The sequence below is a fragment of the Dermacentor albipictus genome, chromosome 3, assembly GCF_038994185.2.
Source record: "Dermacentor albipictus isolate Rhodes 1998 colony chromosome 3, USDA_Dalb.pri_finalv2, whole genome shotgun sequence".
Lineage (NCBI taxonomy): Eukaryota > Metazoa > Arthropoda > Arachnida > Ixodida > Ixodidae > Dermacentor > Dermacentor albipictus.
The window spans coordinates 137502187-137509806 of record NC_091823.1 but is presented as its reverse complement, the minus strand read 5'-3'; the positions used below and the strand labels follow the sequence as shown (position 1 = coordinate 137509806).

The window sequence follows — 7620 nt, the reverse complement described above, 5'->3', positions numbered from 1 at the left end:
AAAGAAAGATACATAAATTTTATTTAGAAGTGACTCTTTATCTAATACCCCACTTTTGTAGGACATCTCTTATTTATCTTTCAGCCGCCCCAATGCACCGCATGATAAAACGACAAGACTCAGAAAAGCGTGGTGACCTGTTTCAGAAATCTACACGAGGTCGATATTAGTGATAAAGGACTGACGTGTTCAAGCCAATCTGGAGTCTTTCCTGGCTCTGGGATCGCTATAAAAGCCGGCCGAGTGCTTCCACTTTCAGGAGAGTTCGCCCTTCGTTCGAGCTTGTATTAACGCGTTCCAGGTTTGGCAGAAGCTCTCTTCGTCCAAGCTGTCCAATGGCCAACCAAGTTTCGTCGTCTTCCAGGGAAATGCTCGGGACATTTCTGTCGTGCGTCGCCGCTTTGCCATCGTCAACGGAGAACGAGGCCGCGTTGCCTGAATTGCCAGCAGTGAGTATCGTTTGGAAGACTGCTTCATCCGCACACGAGTGCGAAGTTGGGCTACTTGGTTAGACATTATTCTCCTCTGTTACTAATCTTGCTGTACTCTTGTAGCTAGAGCTTTTTTTGAGAATGTGGCTTCCCCCGGAGAGTTTTCTTTTCGTGTGAATGAATTCAGTGCTACGATACCTTAGTATTCAATGACACCTCCAACTTCAGCCAGCGCTTGCGTCATCTGGTCCCTTATTGGAGTCTTTTGCGTCGTTTTATATATGGAACCCAACCAAATAGTTCAAGTTCGCCGGTTATTCAATCCGAAGATATCTAAACCGCTGCAGCATGGGCTGATTATTTGGATACGCCGTAAAACGTGATTCCGTGCTAATGGCGTCCAATGAAAAGAAAAAGAAGAAAAGAACAAATGTAGGAGTAAAGATACTTGCTTTTTCATTTTTTTCTAAAATTCGTCTGAGAGTATAAACGCATTGTTGCACAATGGCACCACGCAAGTTCGCTACCAACGCAGTATATGAAATAATATGTACGCCTCAAAAAACATCATCAAACTGCGCGTTTTCTTGAGGTAAATTCAGAATTTTTGCCTGAGGAAAAGGTTATTTGTTCGGATAGACTGCATATCGCTGAGCTTCTGTTTTGCCAGAAAGCTGTACGTTCCTATTTTACTTTTTCTAGCTTGTACTTTCCTCTGCCGTGTTTTTCCCAGCCCGCGTTATTTTATATAACCCCTTCAAACTTACGCCACAAGAATACAGCACATGCTCGCCTAAGGTAATTATTACAAAGAAGACGCCAAATAAAACAAGGGACGAAGAAAGGAGACACGAGACAACCACGTAGGCGCACTAACAACTGAGCGTTTTATTTCTTGACACAGGAATAAATACCTGCTGTCAAGGATCAAAACAACAAGAAGAAACAGGGCCGTCATCTGCATCGTCATCTGCATGTCTCCTTCCTTCATCCGTTGTTTTATTTGGCGCATTCGTTGTAATCATGTATAACCAACTCGCCAGGCAGAACGTGCTCAGTAAGGCAATTAGCTGTGCGTGAAACCCACACATATGGTGCCACGTAATTCTTTTTCTTTTTGTGGCGGTATGCATGTCGCGCCGTTTTGATCATCTATGCCATTGCATGGAGACGTAGGTGAAGCCACTCCGGACGGCTCAAAACAAGGTTATGTGCCGACGACGAGCAGGCTTAGCCTATTGGTAAATCCATGCTGCGTGGTCCCGTCACTCGCTCTTTCCTCGGACTGCAGTGGGGCCCCGGATGTTATAAAAACGTGAAACACGTGATCCACCTCGGGTTACTTGTTAGGCATGTACGATGGACGAAGCAGCGAACCGCCAAATGTCATGGCTTTCTGTCACATGTGTGTGGCCTAAAACCAACCTGCCTCCTCTGTGAGTGTCCGTCATACGAAGATGAGTGCCTCGCCCTTCAGGCAGCTATAGGGCACTTAGATGGCTGGCCTTTCACAGAAGAGGAGATACCGGCATTGTGGCCCCGTGCGTCTCCGATGTGCGAAGCCACAAAAGCGCTGCTGCGTCTCTTGAAATGCACTTTCGCTGTTTATAAACAAAGGCACTGCACAGCTTCCGGTTTTTCCCGCTGTCGTAGCGCCCTTTATTTAGCTGACAAAAAAAAGGGAACGAAGCGTAGCAGAAATCTGTTTAAGAAAGCCAGCAGATTTTCGGTACTGTTTAAATACTATCTTCAATACCCTCCCCCCCCCCACCCCTTTACACAGCTACAAGTTGACAAGTCAAGTTTGCCGTATGTCTTATTAAAAAAAATCTCATTATTAGTCCTGAGTCATTATGAGCCTTTCTTTTATCTGAAAATGTAAACAAAGAGACTTCCCGCACTTTCAAACAGCTTAAGAACACACTTGCTGTTCCGGTAATAATGCACGCGACCACCACTTTCTTCGGACCACATGCTCGCCGCTGTTCTAACGCGCGACCACTTGTAATGGACGACAGAACGGTGAAGTTTCACGGCGTGTTTGCGCGTCCGTGCATACTGTGTAGATCACTCCTACTCACGTTACAGTACATTTTCCCCCTTCCCCAGCGCAGAATAGCCAACTGAGCTAAGCCTGTTTAACTTCTTTGCCTATCCTTGTTCACTTCTCTCGATTTGCGTCACGACACTCGATCACTCACGATTTGCAGTCGTTGAAAAAGTCCCGTTTCTTTCTTTTTTTTCTTCTTCTCAACAGGGCTCCGGCAGACTCGGCACGGACGCTTTCATCGGTGCGAAATCCGCCGTGGACAAACTGCGCGCGGCGAAAAGCTTCTGCATGCTCCACCTGAGCATCCTGGCATCCGCGGTGGAAGCCTACAGCGCCTCGAGAACAGGACAGCCAGACGCGGTGCTCGACACCCCCGAGCCACCGGAAGGCGCCGCAGCCGAGCATGGGGCCCCGGACGCTCAAGCTCAGGCAGCCGGGCGTCAGGCAGCCGTCGTCCACGAAGAACGCATGACGCGTCGACCGTGGCTCGACTGGAGGGGCGCCACCCTTTATGTTATTTGTGTCTCGGTACTGTCTCTCATGTTGTCAAAGTGGTCTAACTAAAAAAAACAAGTTCGTAGCGATAACATGCTCGTTGCTGTCGAATAAGAAATTATCATGACATCGTAAAACAACGCTCCACCTAAAAACCGGCTAAAATACTCATCTAATATGAACTCAAGCCACTAAGGAATGTAAAAAAAAAGAAAATAAAGCAATAGGGCAGAAAGTTAAGAGTGCGGTGAAATAGAGAGTCAGGATGCGCTTTATCAGCGACATGCGAACGTCCAGAAGAACCATTATCAGAAGGACCTTTATCTCGGCAGCTGTTGCATGAAAAACAAAACAAACACAAATAAAAGCAAGCAAAATAAAAGCAAGCAAGTGCACACAGTCAACATCAAAGCACATGAAACAATGTACGTGCAAGTTCAAATAAACATTTCTTTTTCAAAAAGACTGCGTCAACTTAGTATAAGTCAGAAAGTCAGATTTTTCTTTGTCTGGGCGCTCCTGTCTTATCGCACCCCCGTCCTTTTCTCCCCATTGCAATTTAGTATGCAACTTCACTTTGTTACGTTCCTACATTTCTTCATACATTCTCTAGAAGATTTTTTTCCTTTTCCTCTAGACTAGGGGTCGCCAAACTTTTTGGGTGGAGGGCCGGATTGATGACCAGAGGCAGTGTCGACGGCCGGATAATAAGATAATTTGAATATCAGCCAATACAAATTCGTAAACGTAGGTAACGATACTGTGCCTTCGCTAAATTCTTAATTCCAAATAATGAGCACGCTTATTTCAAGCAATTATTTATCTTAATTAGTATCGTTCACCTTCCGGCCTGACGACCAGAAAAGGAACGAAATAACTATTTGAAGATTAGAATTTCGCTTTTAGTGTGAAGTCACCTTGGGTATGTCAAATTGAAATTTTAAACACTCGTACGTAGCAGACAAACATATTTCATGGTAGCACGCAGTTGTTTTGCCCGTTCGATCATTTCATCAGCACCAAGGAGAAATGTGCAACACGTTGAGGCGGTCCCTTCATCACGAAGGGCCCTTTCTTGTGCTTGCGTGCTTTAACCGCAACTCGCGTATTGTAGAGACTTTTCTGCATACTATCTGCGTTTCGGTAGTAGCAGAAGAATAGGCCGGTAAGCGAGGCATTGTCCAGAGTAAAAAATAAAGCATAACACGCAGGGGAGAAAGAGCTCTCGTGTTTTTTCGCATTGCTTGCTATCCTTCCCACAGTGCTATTTTGTCCTTCACATTGTTTGTGTTTAGAATTAACCAGAAAATGCGGCTCTTGTAGACTGCATTACGAGCTTCATATATAAAAACTCAAAATTCTAGACGATTACCCCTCTGAAAACCATATATATATATATATATATATATATATATATATATATATATATATATATATATATATATATATATATATATATATATATCTGCAATCTGCAGGTTCGCGCTAATCGGTTGAACATATCTAGACTGACAGCGCGAGCGTGTTCCGTTTTACTCTCTCACTGTTTGAAATTTTGAAGTTTATTGCGAGTTTTCACAATACGTGACTGTCATGGCCCCGGAGCAAAGGGCGAGAATTTCGCGCCTGGCGCCAAGAGCAAAGCAGACAACGTTGCAGAAAAAAAGGGACAAAATGTATGTCCATGTATATACACATACTACACACAATGCATACATACATACATACATACATACATACATACATACATACATACATACATACATGCATACATACATACATACATACATACATACATACATACATACATACATACATACATACATACATACATACATACATACATACATACATACATACATACATACATACATACATACATACATACATACATACATACATACATACATACATACATACATACATACATACATAATACATACATACATACATACATACATACATACATACATACATACATACATACATACATACATACATACATACATAATACATACATACATACATACATACATACATACATACATACATACATACATACATACATACATACATACATACATACATACATACATACATACATACATACATACATACATACATACATACATACAATAAGTTAATACAGCACGGTAAGTATAAATGACGCAAATAAAGAAATAAAAGAACAATAAATAAAAGATACAGTATAGATACGGATAGATACAGAAAGGGCAGAGCGAAATGAAAACAAAAAGTCTCGCAATGCATTCAACTGCATATCAGCCGACCAACAGGAAAATCTATTAGAAAAGATGCTTGAATTGTCTAGAAAATGCAGTTTCGAGATATTTTTCTGAGCATTGAAAGAGCTGAAGAATGTTGCAGGATATCAAATAAAGCATGCTCACAATTAAGTAAATTGGGAGTCTCCCACTGTAATAGCTGATTGCCGTAGTTTGTCCTGGTTTGTCCTTCGATGATTTTCCTAGTTCTTAAAGTCTAATTTGTTGTGGTACTCGTGTATATAGAGAAAAAAATTGTCTCACGATTACTTATTATTCTAAAATTGCGTTTTCTGATCATTCTTGTTTATATAGACTGCTGGCATTCAAAATGCTGTCCTGGTGAAAGTACACTGAAGTATGCTCATACCCGCCGTGGTTGCTCATTGGCTATCGTGTTGGGCTGCTATGCATGGAGGTCGCGGGATCGTATCCCGTCCACGGCGGCCGCATTTCGATGGAGGCGAAATGCGAAAAACACCCGTGCACTAAGATTTAGGTGCACATTAAAGAACCCTAGGTGGTCGAAATTTCTGGAGTCCACCACTACGGCATGCCTCATAATCAGAAAGTGGTTTTGGCGCGTAAAACCTCATAATTTGAGTATGTTCATAAATAGATAGGTTATGAGTAATACGGTCACTTCCTTTCTGTACTCATAATAGAATTTCCATGTTAGCTTCAGAAGTGACGCCCAAGATAAGTAGACAACAGTAGAGTCTACAATGAATAGTATAAAAGTGCAGCTGACGCTTAAGTTTGAAAGGTAACTGCGTGCGATACTCATTCAGCACACCGATTAATTGTGCTATGTTACGCTTACTATACCTTAAATGTTGCGTCCACAGTAAATTATCATGCAAGAGTACACCCAAGAACTTGTACTGGGATACCCTGTCAAGTGGTTGCGATTGAAATATTAAGGAAGATGCAACAAGTGCTGTTAGTCTAAATATTCAGCTTTGATTGCTATATTTTTCGTTATGCTACTTATGAACAATAATGATTGCCGTACAAGATGCCTTACTCTTTAAAAAACCGTGAAAAAATATCTTCAGGTGCGTAGAAGCATTTTCGAATGGTAGGCGAAGTTAATTTTTACTGCAGTTCAACTGAACAACTTGGATGAAAACTTTAGCACGACTGAACCACTAACAGATCCCTGTATCCGTAATCGACCGCCAAAACAGTAGGTGTTTCATCACCGGCATCACCGGATTTAAAGCAGGGTAAAAGAAACGTATGAGGCACGCAGGGTTACAAGTTATTTATGTCGGAACTCCCTATTTACTTTACGACAACGTCGTACAGTTGAGGCAAAGAATAGAGGGAACATAAAGGTCTTCGAGAGAAATGAATCGAAATGGCACATACGGCATGCAACCACAACGTCCGAAAGGGCTGAAACAGGGCACGAAGCCGAGTCTACTCAGGACGCTCGCCGAATAGAGCACAAATAAGACTGCGTTTATTCTGGCCGAACTTAACGATTCCGAAGGTAGGGAACAAAGATCAAATCTAGTCTTCTTTGGTTTGAAGGACACTGAAAACGAAACATAAGCTGCGTCCGAAACCCTAGCGATTCAGCACTGCCGTACACAACTAAACAGCCCCATTAGACATTTAGACATACAAAGAGCCAGCAGGTTAGGTTGCTTTAATAGTAACAGAAATAGGCCTATAATTGTTAAATGCGCACATATTAAAGTAAAAAAGTTCGTGCTGTCGTGCGCTAAAAGATTAAAGGAATTGAATACCACTACTTGGAAGACCACTCTCCTAAAGTGCTGACTGCTAGAAAGCACCTAGGTCAGTTTGCCAAAGCACAACAGAGAGCCTTCAAACTCCGCTACGCCAAATTGCTAATCGGAAATACAACGTCGTTCTTAGCATCCGAATGTCACAATAACTGCTTTACATTTCTTTACAACAATAGCCGCAGTATTCTTCCCGAGCGTCATGCCTTCCAAAGCCTGCTCAGCCCAACAGCATCGAACATCGCCCTCCTTACTGAAACTTGGTTTAACCCGTCCATTAATAATGTAGAAATTCTATCATAATTCCCAATTTTTTTTATTTCGACATGACAGAACCCACAAATAGAGTGGCGGCGTACTAATATGTGCATGCGAAGGTCCTCAGTGTGCTGAATTAACAATAACAACGCCCTTAGAAATTGCCTTCGTGATAAGCAACGCTTCCCGCCCAGCCGTTGTTACCGGTACATGCTATCGCCCACCCGACGAAGACCGCTCTTTCGTAGCTGTCTTCCGTGAGGTGTTTCAGTCGGGGCTGGCCTTTATCCCAAATCATCTATCATACTGCTCGGCGATTTCAACTTTCCCGCCATCAATTGGTC

The 7620-nt window shown here is 42.5% G+C and overlaps 1 long non-coding RNA gene across 1 annotated transcript; it reads left to right on the top strand.

The window, feature by feature from the left end:
* Positions 1 to 262: 262 nt before the first annotated feature.
* On the top strand, positions 263 to 3439 carry LOC139057588 (uncharacterized). Its single transcript, XR_011512914.1, has 2 exons — positions 263 to 449; positions 2689 to 3439. It is a non-coding gene; the product is annotated as an uncharacterized lncRNA (long non-coding RNA).
* The last annotated feature ends 4181 nt before the right edge of the window (positions 3440 to 7620 follow it).